The following is a 21,521-nucleotide window of genomic DNA, read 5'->3' on the forward strand; positions in this document are numbered from 1 at the left end:
TTCCCAATAAAATGGATTTAACCCAATGGAGGAGAATGGGGTCAAAGTAGAGAGAGAAAAAAAAAAAAGCTTTATTTGAGAGGTCTTTTTTAAATTAATTCATTTTTTATTGAAGGATAATTGCTTTACAGAACCTTTACGTTTCCTGTACAGAGGTCATTTTTTAAAGCAATACAGCTTATATCAAAAGCATCTGAAAGTAATCCAGGGAAAGTAACTAGATGTACTTAGGTAGAAGGAGGTCAGTGCAGCTTTGAGCAACTGGATTTCCCCTTTTGCCTCACCTTCATGTTACCTATCATGTTGAAAGCATTGCTATAGGAGGCAGCTTTCTCATTATTCTCCCACTGGTTATTATATATGTGATGTTGGGCATGTAACAGACTCTCCCTGAGCCTCATTCCTATTGAGAGTGAATGATATCTTACTTGCCCAAGCACAAGGAATTGGACCTTATGATCTCCAAGTTATTTTTAATTTAAATATTTATAAATGTGGTAAGATGAATACAATTTTAAATTTAGAAGAGATATAGATATATTTAGCTTTGATAAATCAAATTATATATTAAGTCTATAACTTTCACAGAAATATATAAATAGACTTGTGATGTTAACAAATATACTCTAGTACTGGGGAGTACAAAAACATTTTTCAAAAATCTTCAAAAGAATGTGTGTTAATGAGTCTAAGAATAGCTGCTTTCAATTAGAATTATTCTAATAATACATATTAAAAAATAAATATTTGTATATGACATGTTTTACATGTACAATCTCCCCTAATCTCAGGGTCCTATCAGACCATTCCATTACATTTCACAGAAAGAAATCTATTTGCGATAAACATCATTGTAATAAATGTCCCCAACTGTTAAACATTTAAAAAGAAATTAAAATAATTACTAGTCACATTTCAAAAGGAATGTAGTGATTATGAAATCCATTGAATAGACTATTCCACATAATAGAGCAGAAAAATTAATCCCTTTAGCTTTTGTTGCTATTGTTTATTTCTTTCAACATGGAGATTTGAATGAAAAGCAATTTACAAAGAACTCTGGAATGTCAGTCAAGTTGCTTGTAAATCCAGAAACTTACTGTCTCCTCCAATCACTATTTCTACACATATTTGGAAGATGGTATATCTTTGAAGAAGCACTTTTAGAGAATACAACGACATGGATTTTGGCACAGTGAGGTTGAAATGTTGATGTTTCTTGTCACATGTATATTCATAACTAGGATTTAGTAATTAGGATTCCTTCCTTGAATGATTTCACACGTTCTTTCCTGAAAAGCTTAAATTTTACTTTACTTAATTAATTTCATACTGATAAAAATAGTTTGACTGATCTTTAAAGCTTTTTTAAGCTCAGCTAATGAGGTTATTAGATCACAGTGCTCGCACTGTGACTGTTTCAGAAATAAAGATACAAAGAAATTCCTTTTTATTTACTGTTGACTAATACAAGATTATTATTATTAAACATTCACACATTAAAACATTCACACATTAAAACATTCACAGATATCAATGAATATGAGGTAGAAATGAAGACTAGGCATGGCTATTTTTACTGTCTTATGCACAACTTAAAACCACTTTATTGAGGTGTTACTGATATATCAGTTCAGTTCAGTTCAGTTGTGTCCGACTCTTTGCAACCCCATGAACTGCAGCACGCCAGGTCCCCTGTCCATCACCAACTCCGGAGTTCACCCAAACTCATGACCCTCGAGTCGGTGATGTTATCCAACTATTTCATCCTCTGTTGTCCCCTTCTCCTTCTGCCTCCAATCCCTCCCAGCATCAGGGTCTATTCAAATGGGTCAACTCTTCGCATGAGGTGGCCAAAGTATTGGAGTTTCAGCCTCAGCATCAGTCCTTCCAATGAACACCCAGGATTGGTCTCCTTTAGGATGGACTGCTTGGATCTCCTTGCAGTCCAAGGGACTCACAAGAGTCTCTTCTAGCACCACAGTTCAAAAGCATCAATTCTTTGGCGCTCAGCTTTATTCACAGTCAGACTCTCATATCCATACATGACCACTGGAAAAACCATAGCCTTGACTAGACAGACCTTTGTTGGCAAAGTAATATCTCTGCTTTTTAATATGCTATCTAGGTTGGTCATAACTTCCCTTCCAAGGAGTAAGTGTCTTTTAATTTCATGGCTGCAGTCACCATCTGCAGTGATTTTGGAGCCCAAAAAATAAAGTCTGACACTGTTTCCACTGTTTCCCCATCTATTTCCCATGAAGTGATGGGACCAGATGCCATGATCTTAGTTTTCTGAATGTTGAGCTTTAAGCCAACTTTTTCACTCTCCTCTTTCATTTTCTTCAAGAGGCTTTTTAGTTCCTCTTCACTTTCTGCCATAAGGGTGGTGTCATATCTCAGGTTATTGATATTTCTCCCGGCAATCTTGATTCCAGCTTGTGCACTTCTAGCCCAGTGTTTCTCATGATGTACTCTGCATATAAGTTAAGTAAGCAGGGTGACAATATACAGCCTTGATGTACTCCTTTTCTTATTTGGAACCAGTCTGTTGTTCCATGTCCAGTTTTAACTGTTGCTTCCTGACCTGCATATAGGTTTCTTAAGAAGCAGGTCAGGTGGTCTGGTATTCCCATCTCTTTCAGAATTTTCCACAGTTTATTGTGATCCACACAGTGAAAGGCTTTGGGATATAAGCTGTAAATATTTAGTGCATACAAATTGATGAGTATGCAATAAGTTAATATGCATGAAATCACCAGCATCTATGCCATAAACATATCTATCACCTCCAAAAGTTTTCTCCTGCCTTCTTTATATTCTATTATTATTGTTTTTAATGTTGGTGTTACTGTTGTTGTCTTTTTGTGGTAAGAGTACTTAAGATCTATCCTCTTAGCAAATTTTTAAAGAATACCACTTATATGAGTAATCTAAAATAGTCAAAGTTATAGAATCAGAGTAGAATGGTAGTAACCAAGAGCTGGAGAGAGTGGGGGAAACAGGAAGTATTGGGCAAAGGGTACAAACTTTCAATTATACAACATGCATACTTCTTAGAGATCTACTATTCAGCATAGTGCCTATAGTTAGTGATACGGTATTGAATATTGTTCATAGTATGCTTTTACAGCTACTGTCTTCAAGAGATCAAATCTAGGTTTCTACCCCATGAATCTGGTCTTGGCCCACATGATTTGGTTCGGTCAATGAGGCATTAGTAACCATGACATAGTGGTTTGAAATATGCTTGCAAATTAGATGGTGTCATATAGTCTAGACCACTGAATGATCAGATGCATAAGCAGGTCATTCACACTGCCTTTCTAGGAACCAATCATCGATAGCATGGCTGAGACCACAAATGACACCATCCAATTCTACTCTTGCAATGCTCTTGGAGACTACAGAAATCAGCTGAACCTGCCCAAACCATAAGAAACATCAAGCTGACTTTCAGAACTGTGAAAAAGAATATTTCTGAAGTTTCTGTGTTGTTGTTGTCATTAAGTTCATAATTTAAGGGTGGTTTGTTATGGAGTTAAACCTGGAGAAGGGCATGACAACCTACTCCAGTATTCTTGTTCGGAGAATTCCATGGACAGAGGAGCCTGGCAGGCTGCAGTCCATAGGGTTGGAAAGAGTCGGACATGACTGAGCGACTAACATTTTCACTTTCAAAGCTAATTAGTGCACTATACAATAAATGCATATTTAATATACTATGTGGATTGAATTCCTGTAACCAGCAGTTCTCTAGTCTTAAAACTGCTGCTGCTAAGTTGCTTCAGTCATGACTCTGTGCGACCCCATAGACGGCAGCCTATCAGGCTCCCCCGTCCCTGGGATTCTCCAGGCAAGAACATTGGAGTGGCTTGCCATTTCCTTCTCCAACATGTGAAAGTGAAAAGCGAAAGGGAAGTCGCTCAGTCGTGTCTGACTCCTAGCGACCCCATGGACTGCAACCCACCAGGTTCCTCTGTCCATGGGATTTTCCAGGCAAGAGTACTGGAGTGGCGTGCCATTGCCTTCTCCGAGTCTTAAAACACACACCCACAAATGTACAGATGTAATTCACTCCTTCCTGAACTTCTCTTTTCCAAGTTATCTGTCATTTTTTCCCTCTTTTTTCTTCCTCAGTTCAGCCTCTCAGAAAACAAAATTAATAGTAATTATCTAATTTTCCTCCTATACAAATCATTTCACAGCTTGTTATTATAAGAAATTATCCCACTACTTTGTTAAAGATAACTTTCATTAGCATTAAAAGGAAATGGTTTTAATGCTAATCTGATGTAACCTTCCTACAGCATTGCCACTGCTGATCATTCCGTCTCTGAATCTGGTCCATTATCATTTTCCTAGCGTGCATATGTGTTCAGTCGCTTCAGTCATGTCTGACTCTCTGCATCCCTATGGACTGTAGCCTGCCAGGCTTCTCTGTCCTTTGGACTCTCCAGGCAGGACTATTGGAGTGGGTTGCCATGACCTCCTCCAGCAGATTTTCTCCACCCAAAGATGGAACCTGTGGTTTTCTGCATTGCAGCAGGATTCTTCACTGTTTAGCCACTGGAAAGCCATCACACTTTAGAGTTTCCTCCAACTCACCCTCCATCCATTTCAACCTACACCTTCTCTTGCCTCTTTAGTGCATACTTCTTAGAATTATTTCCTTGCCTTAGACTCATCGTTATCTATATAACCCTTGGGTGATTATTTTCCTTCCCAGAGCTTCAGTTTCATCCACACTTAACTTTTAGCTCAGTCATCTTTCTTAAAAATCTCCATCTGAGTGTGTCACAGATACTCGAAGCTCAACATGTGCATTACTTAGTTCAGTATTTCCTCACTCTAAACTGTACTCCCTTTTTAATTAGTACCCAAGCAAATGGCAATATCATCTACTCCATAAGCAAATAGAGAACCTTAAATATTTCTTCTAATACAAAAAAATTAATCACTTACCAACTTCTATATATTTTATTGCCCCAAAATTTTGAATCTCTCATCTCCTGTTGATGCCCTTCACTACTGTCTTATTTTGGGTTCTAGTCATATCAATATTTTGTCTAGATGAAACATTTAGAATGCAATTCTTAATCCATTTTTTTCCATAAATTCATAACCAGTTTTCCTGTTTATTAATATCTTATATTAATAGTGTTCATGTGTTACAAATAATAGACTGGTATTGATATTTTATTTTTAACTGAAATACATACTTTATTCAGATCTCCTTGGTTTTTACATATTTTTTTCTTTTGCAAAATCCTATCCAGGCTCACTTATTTATTACACCTCCTTAGCTTTCCTTTCTGTGACAGTTTCTCCAATATTCCTAGTTTTTTATGACTTTGAAAATATTGAGGAGCATAGTCCAAGTGTTTCATAGAATGAAAACATGGGATTTTTATGATATTTTTCATAGTCAGACTAGAGTCACATGCTTTAAGAAGGAAAACCACAGAAAGGAGGTGCCATTCTCATTACATTATATCCAGGGTAAATGCTATTTCTTCTGATACTGGCCTTACTGGGTTGATGTAGTTCTTATCAGTTTTCTCCACTGTAAAGCTACTTTTTTAATCCCCCTTTTCCATTCTGTACATTTTGGAAACAACTCACTATGTGCAGTCCATAGTTAAAGAAGGGCAAGTTACATTCTAGCTCCTTGAGAACATAGCATCTACATAAATTATTGAAATTTACCTACCTGGGAATTTTGTTTATTATTTCAATTATTCAGTCACTTATTTACATCAATATGACAGTTATTGGATATATATATATATATATATATATATATATGGCTATAAATACATAGCTATATATATGCATGGTTATAAATACTTGTGATATGTAACCATTTGTATCTACATTAAGCTAAGCAAGAGTTCATACTGAAGTCTCCCAACTCTAAACCATTATCACTTGGATCATTCTAGCCTTCTTCTCTTGCTCATTGGTGACCTCTCACTTCAACAATGAGACAATTGGCTCCCACCATCCATCATCCATTGACTTAATTGTTCAACTCCATGTATGAGCTTTTAGAGTTGCTAACACAGAGAAATAGCATTCTTAACTAGAGTACAGTCTCAAAAACAGTTTGTTTGAAAGTTATGTAGATCAGTCTCTTTTTTCCCCCTACTCCCCTAAGTAGAGGTTGCTTCATACATTTGGAATGCATTTGTAATAGAATTTTTGTTTATTCTGCATTTCATTCTGAGATCCTCTAACCTCCTAAATTATTATTATTTTTTAATTAATTTATTTTTATTGAAGGATAATTGATTTACAGAATTTTGCTATTTTCTATCAAACCTCAACATGAATCAGCCATAGGTATACATATATCCCCTCCCTTTTGAACCTCCCTCCCATCTCTCTCCCCATCCCACCCCCCTAAGTTGATACAGAACCCCTGTTTGAGTTTCCTGAGCCATACAGTGAATTCCCGTTGGCTATCTATTTTACATATGGTAATGTAAGTTTCCATGTTACTCTTTCCATGCATCTCACCCTCTCCTCCCCTCTCTCCATGTCCATTAGTCTATTCTCTATGTCTGTTTCTCCATTGCTGCCCTATAAATAAATTCTGCAGTACTGTTTTTCTAGATTTCATATATATGTGTTAGAATATAGTATTTTCTTTCTCCTTCTGACTCACTTCACTCGCATAATAGGTTAATCCACCTCATTGGAACTGACTCAAATTCATTCTTTTTTATGGCTGAGCAATATTCCATTGTGTATGACATAAATCAAAGCAAGCTCCTCTATGATCCACCTCCTAGAGTAATGGAAATAAAAACAAAATTAAAGAAGTGGGACCTGATTAAACTTAAAAGCTTTTGCACAGTAAAGGAAACTATAAGCAAGGTGAAAAGACAACCCTCAGGATGGGAGAAAATAATAGCAATTGAAACAACTGACAAAGGATTAATTTTCAAAATAAAACAAGCAGCTCACACAACTCAATACCAGAACAATAAGCAACACAATCAAAAAGTGGGAAGAAGACCTAAACAGACATTTCTCCAAAGAAGACATACAGATGGCTAACAAACACATGAGAAGATGCTCAACATTGCTCATTATTAGAGAAATGCAAATCAAAACTACAATGAGATATTTTTAAAATTATGCACATTAAGGTTTCCTTTGTGTTATACGTACTATTGGTTTTGATACATGTGTGTTATTTTCCCACCATTACAGTATCACACAGAATAGTTTTCCCAAGCTGAAAATGCCTGTGCTTCCTTTACTTATTTAGTGACCCTCTGACCCCAAGCCCTGGAAATCACTGATCTATGCACTCTCTATAGTCTTTCCCTTTCAAAAGATCATATATATAAAAGAAACATACAGTGTGTAACCTATTCAGACTGGTTCCTTTCACTTAGCAATATGCATATAGTATTCATTCATGTATTTGCATGAGTTGACAGGTCATTTATTTTTATTACTGAGTAATATAGCATTATATAAAATTTCTACAGTTTATTAACTTATTGAAGGGCATCTTGGTTATTTCCAGTTTTTGATGATGATTATTAAAGTTTCTGTAAACTTTTTGTGGGTATTTTGTGTGCCATCAATTTTAGAATCAGTTAGGTAAATCTCTGGTAGTTCAATTGCTTTGTTAGAGGTAAAACTATTTAGGTTTGTAAACACTGCCATACTGTCTCCCAAAGTGGCTGTACCATTTTGCCTCCCTATCAGCAATTAACAAAGTTCATGTTTTCTTCATCCTCAAGAGCAACTGGCATTGTTTTTTTCTGGATCTTAGCCATTTTCATATGTATAATGGTATCTTATTATTGTTTCAATTATGAGTATATTTTTAATATAAAGTTGTATATCCCTATGAAAGTTGTCAAATTTTCATTGCTCCAATAGACAGTTTTTAAACCTAAGGTTGTGTAAGAGTTCTATATTTCCTACTTAAACACAGAAAAGATACTCCATGCATTAAAAAATGGATAAAAAGAACAAAGAGAAAACACAATCTGGGTCTTATTTTTTAAATCAGTTTTGTTGGTTCAAATAACATCATCAACATAAAATATGCTTATGACCTTGATAACCTACATTATCTGTAACAATAATCAAGTTACCATGCAAAATAGGTCCTGTAATATGATACTCAAACAGATAACCAGGGGAAAAAAGTAAAGAATAATAATAAAAGAATAATAAATACTGAACATAAATATTGCCAAGTAACAAGAGCATTAATAAGGGCTGTACTTCTAGAATAATTTGTTTAAATAAGAAGGTGAAGGTGAAAGAAAGGTTTTGAAAATAATTATCTTTGATAAGGTATCATTTCAAGTATCTAATCAGTTTTATTCAAACATCAGATGAATTCATGTTTTAAATATAACTAATATATATATATATATGCTTCATATTAAATGCAGATGATTAAAGATCAAATCTCATACAATAATTAGAAATGGCCTTTGTTTTTGACATTTTTGTCTTCATTTATAGTATTTGAATAGCAACTTACCTCCAAGCTCAGCCTCATTTCACTGGAAAGAACAGTACCTAGATTCCCTTATGAGCTGCAAATCTAGCCATCAGGCCATCAGGGACTCCACCTCAGGCTGACAGATTTTGTCTTTCCATGACTAAGATAAAATACCTCCTTTGAAGTGACAGTTTATTGTGGGGGGATAAGTTGGGTCAGTGCATGAAAATAAAACTTTGGAGTTATATTACAATCTATCACTCTTCCTCCATCTGGCATCATCATTTTATTATTTATTAATAAAAACATTGGATACCAGTTAAAATTACAATTTTTGATAAAATAACATATTGCATGGAACATACTAAACTAAAGTAATTATTTGCTGTTTATTTGAAATTCAATCTTTAGCTGAGTATGTTTTATTTAATCTTCTAAATCCACCCCCATTTCTCTCAGTTACTTTATCAGTTCAAGAGGAGAATGGTATTGACAAGGGGAAAGAGAGACCAGATCATCAGAAAAGATAATACTGCACAGAAAGGACCTGATAGGATATAGTATTTAAGGATTCCATATTTTCTGTAAATAACTATAATCATGATGGACCAGGGTGTTCACTTAAACTTTGAATGTCTGAAACCATTCACTTATTTCCCATGTTTTCACAATTGTCTCTACCCATATTTTATAATGATGGTTTAGATTGTAAATTAAAGTCAATAAGATGGGATGGATACTCATTTTACTAACATTTATATGACATTTTTCTACGTATCTTATTATATGTGCAGTGCTAACAGAAGTTTAAGGGTTGCTTTATCTTCTTTTGTTGTAAAGGGTGAATCATGATATAAGTTTAAATGAACACCCAAGGCTGTATTTAATGAAGACCTTTATATTTTTATTTGATACATAAGGCAGGCTTTTTTACCTGAAAGACACCCAGTGACTGACAGAAACAGAATAAGTTTCCAAGAGGAAGCCATCCTTGGTGACTAGGATTCCCTGTGTCCCAGTGTATTTAGCGGCTCTGATGTTTCTTCATTAAAAAATACCCTGTTGAGACAGATGATACTTTTCAAAAACTGAGAAAAGAAAATAAACATACAAAAAGACCAACAAATAGAAACCAAAAAACTCATAATAGAGTGATAAATAACTTTCAGTGCCAAGGTCAGATTAATATATACTTATATATTGACAATAATAATAAAATTTCCATTAAAATGAATGCACAACACAAAAATTTTGGAAAAGTGATAAACCTTCCCTATCACATTTATTTATATTGAATACTCCCTCACAGATAATAAAAACATCAAGTTCTAATGGGGATGATTTTTTCTCACAGGGAATGTATAATAGCTATATTTATTATGTTAGACAAATTACTGGAGTAGAAAAATAGGGTAGAAGAACCAGTTACATTAATATATACTCCTCTACTCTAGAACATAACTAATGATCAGTTAAGCAAGTGATTTTACATATTGTGTCCGTATCTCATCTAAACCTCCACAGGAAATTTTTTTCATTTAATTATTAATGTCAACTGCCTTTGTTTATAACTCCTGTGATTATCTGTACTGTATTATAGTTCCCTCTTTTTGTGAGTTATTTTCTCAGCATCCTTTGCTAGCCAGAACCTAAGGGAAATAGGGATTTTCATGAATATTTAACACTTTCTGTCCAATGCCATTTTTATAACAATAACTAGTATAGCACATTAGTATTTCCTTTATCTGTCCTGAAACACACAATAAGCATGAAACTACAAAATTCCAGCATAAAACATAATACTCAAAAACTTGAAAATGTGCACTAGAAACTCTTATAATAGACAAGCAATGTCTGAGTTTTCAGGTGTCAGTTATCAGTGTCCTTGGCCAAAAGCAACTAAATTGAGAAATAATTGTTCAGTGTGTTGATTTTAAATAACAAGTGCTTCTTTGCAACTGGTTCTTCCCAATAGACTTAGAATTTCAGGTTGTCTCTTTCATTCAGGAAACATCTTAAAAATATAGAAAAGCATTTTTCCCCTAGTTAGGTCAATTCAATATAGACAGACCCAAAGAGGGAAATCTCATTAGTGAGTCTTCTACTCAAATGTTATTTTCATCTCATTTATATTTTAAAATCTAAGCTTTCAAAATCTACTTTAATCACAAGGTGAGGGATCACTAATGGAGAAAAAAGTTAATGAGTTATAAGACTTGCTTCATAGACACCCTCTTCAAAAAGATACTTTTCATTATTTTTTTTTCAAGTAAATATCAGAAATAAATACAGTTTGAAGCACAAAATTACCTTATCACTAATTTTTACAGTTTAAAATATTTTTGTTATTTATACACTGCTTTTCACCAGAAAGCAAAGAAGAAAGTCAGCACTTCACACATAACAGAGACTTAAAGTTGTTGGAATAACAATTATGATTTATGAAACTGCATATTTAAATTAGTGAATTATTAATCCATGACAAAATAGATCTTTACCAAATTGTGAGAGTTCTGAGATATTAATACAGTTTTGCTTAACTTATTTTGATGAGCTCAGTCCACATCTTGCAAACAGGTACTTTCCTTCTCTATAATCTCTTCTGATGTCTTAGGGCTTCCCTTGTGGCTGAGCTGGTAAAGAATCTGCCTGCAATGCAGGAGACCTGGGTTCGATCCCTGGGTTGGGAAGATCCTCTGGAGAAGGAAAAGATAACCCACTCCTGTATTCTGGCCTGGAGAATTCCATGGACTGTATAGTCCATGGGGTTGCAAAGAGTCAGACACGACTGAGCGACTTTCACTCTGATGTCTTATTCCTCATCAAAATGCAAATATTTTCAGAGCATTTATATGCTGTACACTGCAAATGTCAAAGAGAAAATACACATGCATGTATACATGGTCACACACCACCCCCACACATACACAGAAGTTAACCATGGGCTATGAGGCAAATAAGGGCTTCCCTGGTGTCTCAGTGCTAAAGAATCTACCAGCTAATGCAGGTTTGATCTCTGGCAGGAAGATACCCTGGAGAAGGAAATCACAATGCACTCCAGTATTCTTGCCTGGAGAATCCCATGGACAGAGAAGCCTAGTGGACTGCAGTCATTGGAGCTGCAAAGAATTGAACATGACTTAGCAACTGAACAACAACATGAGGCCAATAAGCAGGGCAATGCAAGTGTAGCATGGATGCAGAGCCATCAAAAGAGAAATACATTGGTAAGGATGGCAGGAGCTGGGAATAGTGCAGAAGTGTACAACACAAATTCAAGAAGATATTGAGCTTAGACACATGTCTTACTTTTGCACGGGACAGAAATGAGCACACGGATGAATAAATCAGTATCAGACAGTGATTGACACTGTGAGAAAATCAACAGAGTGAAGGGACAGAAAGAGGGCAGACGATAGAGGTTATTGTTGTAAGGGTTCATGGAAGGCAGTTCTGATAGATGACATTTAGGTTCAGTTTTCATTTTCAACATGGCATTATAGAAAAATCCTTATATTCCAGGCACATTTTTAAGTTCTCAAATAAGAACAGTGAATTTTATAACTAAAATAATATATTTTATGTTAGAATTTCTTCAAAGAGAAAAATATCCTGTGTTTGTGTGTGTGGCTATGTGTGTGTATTCATTTTCAAACATCAGTGTTTCGTCTTTGGGGCTTAAATGCAAAAAATAATAGTTCTTCAAAAGCTGTTCTTTTTTAAGATGCCTGACAGTCTCTTTTTGCTTGCTTGCTTTCTTCTCACTCTGTCTCTAAAGTAAAATAAAAAGTAAATGAAATAATCTGAAATAAGTTTGTATATGCTTCTCTGGAAATCACATTTATACCATGTCTTTAATAAAATACTTGTATCAAGATAATAAAATAACGTAAATAAGCAGACATACATTAAGGGCCTACTACATGACAAGTTAAATTATAATCAGTTAATAAATGTTACTAAAGCATATTAGGATATATATTTTAGAAATACCTTAATGGAAACTGACAGTTGTACATTAAATTGTTATTTATCGAGATTGAAGAGTCATAAATAATAAGTTACATATGAGTATTTGGATATTTTCTTTTAAACAAATTTTTAAATATGTTATTTCAATGTTTATTATACATACCTATTTTCACTTGTGATATTAAAATAAAATGTATGAAATGACATGTTCCTTTGCATCTTTCCCTAATTTAATGCAAATATTTGCAGGTGAAGTAAAAATAAGTAGATCATTGTATTAGTATTAGGTCATAAATTATAAATCATACATGCATTGTGCAGTTGAATGCATAGGCAAGTATTTAAAAACATCACACTTTAATTGGAGTCTGAAATAGGATTGCTAAACATATGTTATATAAAAATAAATCAAGTGACAGTATGCTGCCACATGAAGGCAAGCTAGCTTTTCTTCTTATAGACACATATAGGAAATTGCCTAGTTAATGGCCTGTGTATGTGAGTGTGCATAAAGAGAGGAAGATACTGAGAGAGAGATTTTTATCAATGTCTACCAATCTCTCTCCTTTACAGCAGAGGTTTCCTTCAGTTTGACCTCTGACTGGTTATTCACACAGCAGTCAGAATTATATTTTCAAACATAAATCAAGCTACATAATTCCCCTGTTTCAGTGGTTTATTCTTAAAATAAAATCCAAATTCCTCATATAGCATTCAAGGTCAAATCCAAGTTGGCCTCTGCCTAACTTTCTGATTTCACCTTTGGGCATCCTAGATTCCTACCAGGCTGACTTTCTTGCTGCTCCTCATTTATGCCTTGTCCCCATAGTTTCCTTTGCCTGGACACCTCCACCATCAGTTCTTTCCAGACTGTAGAGCTTTAAGTCAGTGAAGACTCTGGTTCTCAGGTCTTTCTTGATCCCCTTAAAATAGCCAGCCCTTGCTTCCTGTCAGCCCTGTCACTGGCTTTCTTTACATTGCCCCTACTTTATTTTTCTTCTTACCAATCATTAATGCTTAAAGTTATTGTATTTATTTATTTACTTTTAAATTATCTTTTTCTCCGACCGGAATGTGATATCAATGAAAGCAAGACTTTTTTTTCTCATTCATCTTTTAAACCCAGCATCCAGAAGAGAATCTGTTTGGTTTTAGTAGATACTCAGTTACAGTTTTGAATAATAATTATTGAATAAATTGGAATCTCTACTGAGTAAATAATTTGGCACAAGCTTATACAAGTAGAAAAATTATTATCCTTTAAATGTCCATAATACTGACAACAGCTACCATGTATGAAACCATATGTATGAGGTATCATATCATGGACTTTACCTACACAGCCTCTATTAATTAACTTGACAGTACTTATTGATCAAGATAACTTGCCCAAGATCATACAAGTAGTAAAAGTCAGAACTGCGGTTGACTCTCAAGCTACATCATCTTTTACAGAATTCCCCAGTTATTTCTACAAAAGTCTCAAGAAACCCTCTTATCTGACACAACTGGGATGGTATTAAGTTAGTAAAAATATCATGTAAAATCTTACACACACACATTAAATTTTGTCATTTAACTATTTAGCCCTATATCCTTTGGCCTATCTTATTATATAGGAATGAGATTTTTGTTTCTGTTTTTCAATATTCTTGTGAAAAAATTATTTATTTTATCTGAACATTATATAAGTCCTTTTCAATAGAAGTCTTCTCTGTAATGCACCATATATAATTTTTAAATTTATTTAGAGTGGTATAGGATATGTGAAGTTATCTAATGATATCATCCTTGAGGTTTCATTTTATACAGTTATCTCACACATAACTATTTTATAGTATGTCCTAGGTCACTCATTTTATTGTTTCTCCAAGACTATTGGCTTTTGTTTTGTTTTGTGTTTTATCCTTTTTGTTTTTTTGAATGCTCTCACTCTTGGTTCACTCATATGTCATTGATTTGCATATGTTTCTTTGAATTATCTGATTAGATCAACATCTACAACCTCTACAAACAGATAACACAAAATGAACCTTTCTAAGTATACCACTTGCATAGTGGCAGTGAGTAAACTAGAGGTGTGTTTACTTAACCATCAGCTTCTAAAGAGCTACAAATTATTTTCATTTAAAGGGACAATAAAAGTTTTTAGTTACTTAGCAAGTTAGAACAACAGAAATTGAGTAAGGTTCTGTTCCAATTAGCATTTGACAGGCTGGGTGTAAATTTTAGTGAAAAGAGTAAGATGATCAACTATCTTTTTTTTCTGTGTAACTTATTCTCCACCTCAACAATGATTCTTGCTAAGGCTGAAGCTAGTGGCACTTTTGCTGGAAGATAACCTTTAACAGTTGAGTAAGGCCAGGGACTCATAGAAAAGAATCATGAAAAACAAACAAACAAACAAAACTTTATGGGAAGTTGTATTCTAGATGTCCTTGAATTTTTCTAGCCCAAGGCACCTGCACGAAACAATAGAGAATAAAATGCAGCAGAAGACCTAGCAAGAAAAAATAAAAAGATGTGTGTTGGTCTTGTTATGTTTGCTATCATGTATCTCTTGAGGACCAAGCAGCAAAGTCAGGAGATGGATACCCAGAATTCTCACTTCAAAAATAATCAGAGTGAATTATGACATTGTGAATCACAAAAACTATAAATTACATTTTGTATCCTAGACAAAGTGGTAGGGGTTGTAGATGGAAGACTGAGCTCATAGTGTTTACATATATTGGTGGTATTATATTTTAATGGTTTTCTGTATGTAGCTAATCACAATTCTGGTCTATTTTTCTCATCTAAGAATTTCTTTTGATCCCAACAGATTCTAGAGATCTGTTGATCTGCCTGTGGAAAAGTGTACAGGAAAGTTTTAAGAAGAGTCAGCACTAGTTTTCTGAGATTTCAAGCCAACTTTTAATTTTATTTTTATTTAAAACACAAGGGTAGAGAAATATATGACTCAACAGTAATTAATACAACATAGTATACTTAATGGAGACAGGGACCAGAAAAAAAAAATGATAATCACACTAGGAATTCGGTGTCAGAAATACTTTGTAATTCCTGTTGCCTGGTGATTGGTATAAGGAAAGGATGGAGATGGAACTGTGGCTAATTGAATCTGATCCCAGCTTCCATGAAAATTCTGACAAGTCTTAAGTTAGGATCAAAACAGAAGATTTCCCTTCAGTAATTTTGGAAGTAGTGAGGTGTTAGTTGTTCAGTCGTGTCTGACTCTGCAACCCCATGGACTGCAACCAGCCAGGCTCCTCTGTCCATGGAGTTCTCCAGGCAAGACTACTGGAGTGGGTAGCCTTTCCCTTCTCCAGGGGAATCTTACTAACCCAGGGATCAAACCCACGTCTCCCACATTGCAGGCAAATTCTTTACCATCTGAGCCATAACCTTTAAAAAATAATGTAAAATAGATTATAAAATATTTTAAGTGCTTCAAATGAACTAGTTTAAAAGGAATAACTTATTAAAGATCAAAACTAACTAAAAATAGCAAGTTAAAAAATGAAGCTAACTTTCACTGTGAGACTATTCATCAAATTTCACTGAACATTAGGTTGATGTTCACAACTTCTCTGGGAGAATGGGACCAAACTCAAAGCTTAGGGCCCACATAAGATGGGTCTTCAAATAGGAAACTCCTTGTATCTAGGATTTTGTCCATGAAATTCTCTAGGAAAAGAGTACTGGAGTGCGTAGTCATTCCCTTCTCCAGGGGATCTTCCCAATGCAGTGATCAAACCCAGGTCTTCTGCATTGCAGACAGATTCTTTACTGTCTGAGCCATCAGGGAAGCCCTCAAGATTATAGTGAAGGTGAATGAGAAATATCCCTCCAGAGGGATACTCTATCTAGGAATAGTAAAGGAAAAAAATCAGTCTTAAACCATGAGACTGAATGGAAAGGAAAAAAAAAATTCTTGGTGAAAAATTAATAATCAATATTCATAACATATACAGGCAAACAAATCACAGTAAATGAGAATCAAATGAAGCAATAAAGGTCAGAATCTGACCTACAAAGAAATGACATTTGACTTTTCTGGCACAAATTAAATGTATTTGATCTGTTTTTAAATATACAGGCATAGAGATGAAGAAATTATTTAGAATGCAGCCAGGAAAGGCAAATTAATGGAAAATTAAGATAAGAAGGTAAAGAGAATGAAGTATATTGTAATAAATATAAATTTATATTTCCAGATAAATAAATTAATAAATTTATATTTATCTATTTATTTATATAAATAAATTTATATTTCCAGTTATTTTTATTTCCAAATAAATTTCCAGAAAGGGAAAAATAATAGGATGAAGCAATATGGGAATAAACAGATACTTGCTAAAAATTTCCAGAACTGATGAAATTTATCAATTTTAAAGTTTATAAGAGTAGGGGAAAAAAGCAAGAAGAATTAAGACCTAGACAAATCGTAGTGAAAATGCTGAACACTCAACACAAAAAAAGAGCCAGCGATTAAAAGAAGCCTTCATAATAAAAGTAGGAAAATCAGACTAACAGTTGAGTCAACCACAGTAGCAATGGAATCTAAAAAAATTAGAATAACGTGTCAGTAAGAAGGAGCTGTCAATCTGAATGTCTTCATTGGAAAAATGTATATTTGAGTCATCTGCCCATTTTTTAAAAATTGAGTTGTTTTGCTTGTTTGTTTTTATGGTATTGAATTGAATGAGTTATTTATATATTTTGGATGGTGGTGGTACTTTAGTTGCTCAGTAGTGTCTGACTCTTTTGTGACCCCAAGACCTGTAACCTGTAAGGCTGCTCTGATCATAAGATTTCCCAGGCACCAATACTGGAGTGGGTTGTCATTTCCTTCTCTAGGGGATCTTCCCATACCAGGTGTGGAACCTGTGTCTCCTGCACTGCAGGCAGATTCTTTATTGCTGACCAACCAGGGAAGACCCCTACACTTTGGATATTAACATTTTTATAGACCTGTTGTTTGCAAATATCTTATCCCATTCAGTAGGTAATTTTTTCATTTTGTTGAGTTTCCTTCACTGTGCAAAAGCTTTTTAGTTTGATGCAGTCCCATTTGTTTATTTTTGCATTGTTGTCCTTGATTTAGGACACAGGTCAAAAACTCTTGCTGAAATCAATGTCAAAAATCATATTGCTTACGTTTTCTTCTAGGAGCTTTACGATGTCAGGTTTTACATTTAAGTCTTTAATCCATTTTGAGTTAGACATTTTTCCAAAGAACATATATACAGGTGACCAACAGGCATGTGAAAATATATCCAACATTGCTAATCATCAGGAAAATTTAAATCAAAACCACAATGATATATAGCTTCACATCTGTCAGTGAGGCTATTATTAAAAAGACAACAAATAGCAAACAACGATAAGGAAAAAAAGGAAATACTTGTGCCCTGTTAGTGGGACTGCAAGCTGATATAATCACTGTGGAAAACATTATGGCAATTTCTCAAAAAATTAAAAACAACTACTATAATATCCAGAAATTCCACTTCTGGATGTTTATTTGAAGAAAACAAAAACACTAATTTGAAGAGACATATGTGCCCCCTATGATTACTGAAGCATTCTTAACAACAGTAAAGATATGAAAACAATCTAAGTGCCTATAAATAGATGAATAGATAAACAAGATGTGATATATATGTATATGTGTGTGTGTGCAGAGTTTCCCAGGTGGTGCTTCTGATAAAGAACCTGCCTGCCAGTGCAGGAACATAAAAGACGTGAGTTCCATCCTTGGTTTGGGAAGATGCCCTGGAGGAGGAAATGGCAATCCATTTCAGTGTTCTTACCTGGAGAGTCTTGTGAACAGAGGAGCCTGGTGGGCTACAATCCATAGGGTTTGCAAATAACTGGATCTGACTTAAGCAACTTGGGATCATATGTATGTGTACATATGTTTATACATATATGTATATATACATATATGTATGTGTACATATACAAATATATACAAGATTTCTCAGGTGGCTGCTGCTGCTGCTAAGTCGCTTCAGTCGTGTCCGACCCTGTGCGACCCCATAGACGGCAGCCCACCAGGCTCCGCCATCCCTGGGATTTTCCAGGCAAGAATACTGGAGTGGGTTGCCATTTCCTTCTCTAATGCATGAAAGTGAAAAGTAAAAGTGAAGTTGCTCAGTCGTGCTGGACTCTTAGCAACCCCATAGACTGCAGCCTACCAGGCTCCTCCATCCATGGGATTTTCCAGGCAAGAGTACTGGAGTGGGGTGCCATTCCCAGGTGGCACTAGTGGTAAAAACCTGCCTGCCAATGTTGGAGATGTAAGAGACACAAGTTCAATCCCTGGGTTGGGAAGATCCCCTGGAGGAGGGCATGGCAATCTACTCTAGTATTTTTGCCTGGAAAATCCTAGGAAGAGAGGAGTCTGGCAGGCTACAGTCCACAGGGTCGCAGATTTAGACACGACCGAAGTAGCTTAACATACACACACACACACACACACACACACATACACACACACTGGTAAATCTAGACAGTACGACTGAGAAGTTATGTGTGGTCCGAGAAGGTCTTTCTGAGAAGGTGACACCCAGGATTTGAACTGAATGGCATAGGATTTGGTTAAGAGTGTTCTAAAAAAAAAAAAAATCCAAAAACAGAACTATATATAGTTTTATATATAACTCTGATTATATATATATATATATAACTCTGGTTAAAACAGAAATCTTGTAATTTGCAGCAACACAGATGGATTTAGAGGATATCATGCTAAGTGAAAGAAGTCAGAGAAAAAAAATGCCATATAACCCCACTTAAATATGGAATCTAAACAAGCAAAACAAAAAAAAAATGATACCGACTCATAGATACAGATGATGTGTGGCAAAACCAATACAGTATTGTAAAGTGATTAACCTCCAATTAAAATTAAAAAAAAAAAGAAAACAGTTGCCAGAGGTGGGGTAGGTGAGTGAGATAGGTAGACGTGATTGAGAGGTACACACTTCCATATGTACAATAAATAAATGATTGAGATATACAGCACAAGCAATACTGTTGATAACACTACTAACTCTGTATGGGAACAGATTGTTGAAAGACATTGAAGTATTCATTTTGTAATGCATGCAAATGTTAAATCACTATGTAGTTCACCTGAAACTAACATAAAATTGTATGTTGATTATATTTCAATAAAAAAGAAATAATGGTCAATTTGTAATTCTAAACAGTGAGACTGTCTTGAAGAACATGAATTAAATAAAGTTCTTTGTACTCAACAAAAATCTAAGAGGTCAATTATATCTTAATAAAGCTGAGGGAGAAACTGAATTTTTCAAAATAAATCTTTACCAAGAAAAATAAAAAGTGATATTCATCAGATAGAGGGAAAAATAATTGCAGAGGGAAGCTCCAAAATATATAAAAGGAACATAACAGAAGTTAACTCATATAATATTTACTATGTTCCAGGAACTATTCTAAGTGCTTTACTTTGGAAGTTGATTCAATACATAGACCTCTATGAGATAAATCTAGTATTCTCATTTTAAGGACAATATATGTGAGGTATAAAAAGGTTAAGTAAATTTTCTAATATTAAAACAGCTATAGCATAAACTTGAGATTTATATATAGATAGTCTGAGTATAGAGTCCATGATTTTAAATACATTAGTATAGTGTGCCTGAAAAAATATTGAGTGTAAAAATATGATGTGAGAGAAAATTTAAGAAAAGTTTGGCTTATATGTGTCTTGGAAATGACTTTTTGGATATGACACCTAAAACACAAGCAACAAAATGAAAAACAGACAAGTTGGCCTACTTCAAACTAAAAACCTCTGTACAGCAAAAGAAGCCTTCAACAAAGTGAAAATATTTCCCATTTTTCTTTACAGAATGGGAAAAAATTATAAATATGTGTTTGATGAGAGGTTTTATTAACCTCTCATATATAGTTTGGATATTCCAAAATATATTCAAAACTCATGTAAAAATAAATCAATTACAAAATATGCAATTAAAAAATGAAATGAGCCCAGGGTTTGAGGAAACATTTTTCCAGAGAAGATATATGAAAGGCTAACATCTATTCCTTATTGCCAAATTCAGACTTAAATTGAAGAAAGTGAGGAAAACAACTAGACCATCCAGGTATGACCTAAATCAAATCCCTTGTGATTATACAGTGGAAGTGAGAAGTAGATCCAAGGGACTAGATCATAGTTTATCAGGCACTAGATAGAGTGCCTGATGAACTATGGACAGAGGTTCTTGACATTGTACAGGAGACAGGGATCAAGACCATCCCTAAGAAAAAGAAATGCAATAAAGGAAAATGGCAGTCTGAGGAGGCCTTGGGAATAGCTGTGAAAAGAAGAGACGTGAAAAGCCAAGGGGAAAAGGAAAGATACAAACATCTGAATGCAGAGTTCCAAATAATAGCAAGGAGAGATAAGAAAGCCTTCCTCAGCGATCAAAGCAAAGAAATAGAGGAAAACAACAGAATGGGAAAGACTAGAGATCTCTTCAAGAAATTAGAGATACCAAGGGAACATTTCATGCAAGATGAACTCAATAAAGGACAGAAATGGTATGGACCAAATGAAGCAGAAGAATTAAGAGGTTAAGAAATTAACAGAAGCAGAAGATATTAAGAAAAGGTGCCATGAATACACAACACAGAAGAATCGTACAAAAAAGTTCTTCACAACCCAGATAATCATGATGGTGTGATCACTCACCTAGAGCCAGACATCCTTCAATGTGAAGTCAAGTCGGCGTTAGGAAGCATCGCTACTGTAAATGATGGAATTCTAGTTGAGCTATTTCAAATCCTAAAAGATGAGGCTGTGAAAGTACTACATTCAATATGCCAGCAAATTTTGAAAACTCAGCAGTGGCCACAGGACTGGAAAAGTCCAGTTTCATTCCAATCCCAAAGAAAGGCAATGCCAAAGAATGTTCACACTACCGCACAATTGCACTCATTTCATACGCTAGTAAAGTAATGCTCAAAATTCTCCAAGCCAGGCTTCAGCAATACGTGAACCATGAACTTCCTGATGTTCAAG

Source organism: Bubalus kerabau, chromosome 15 (assembly GCF_029407905.1).
Source record: "Bubalus kerabau isolate K-KA32 ecotype Philippines breed swamp buffalo chromosome 15, PCC_UOA_SB_1v2, whole genome shotgun sequence".
NCBI lineage: Eukaryota > Metazoa > Chordata > Mammalia > Artiodactyla > Bovidae > Bubalus > Bubalus kerabau.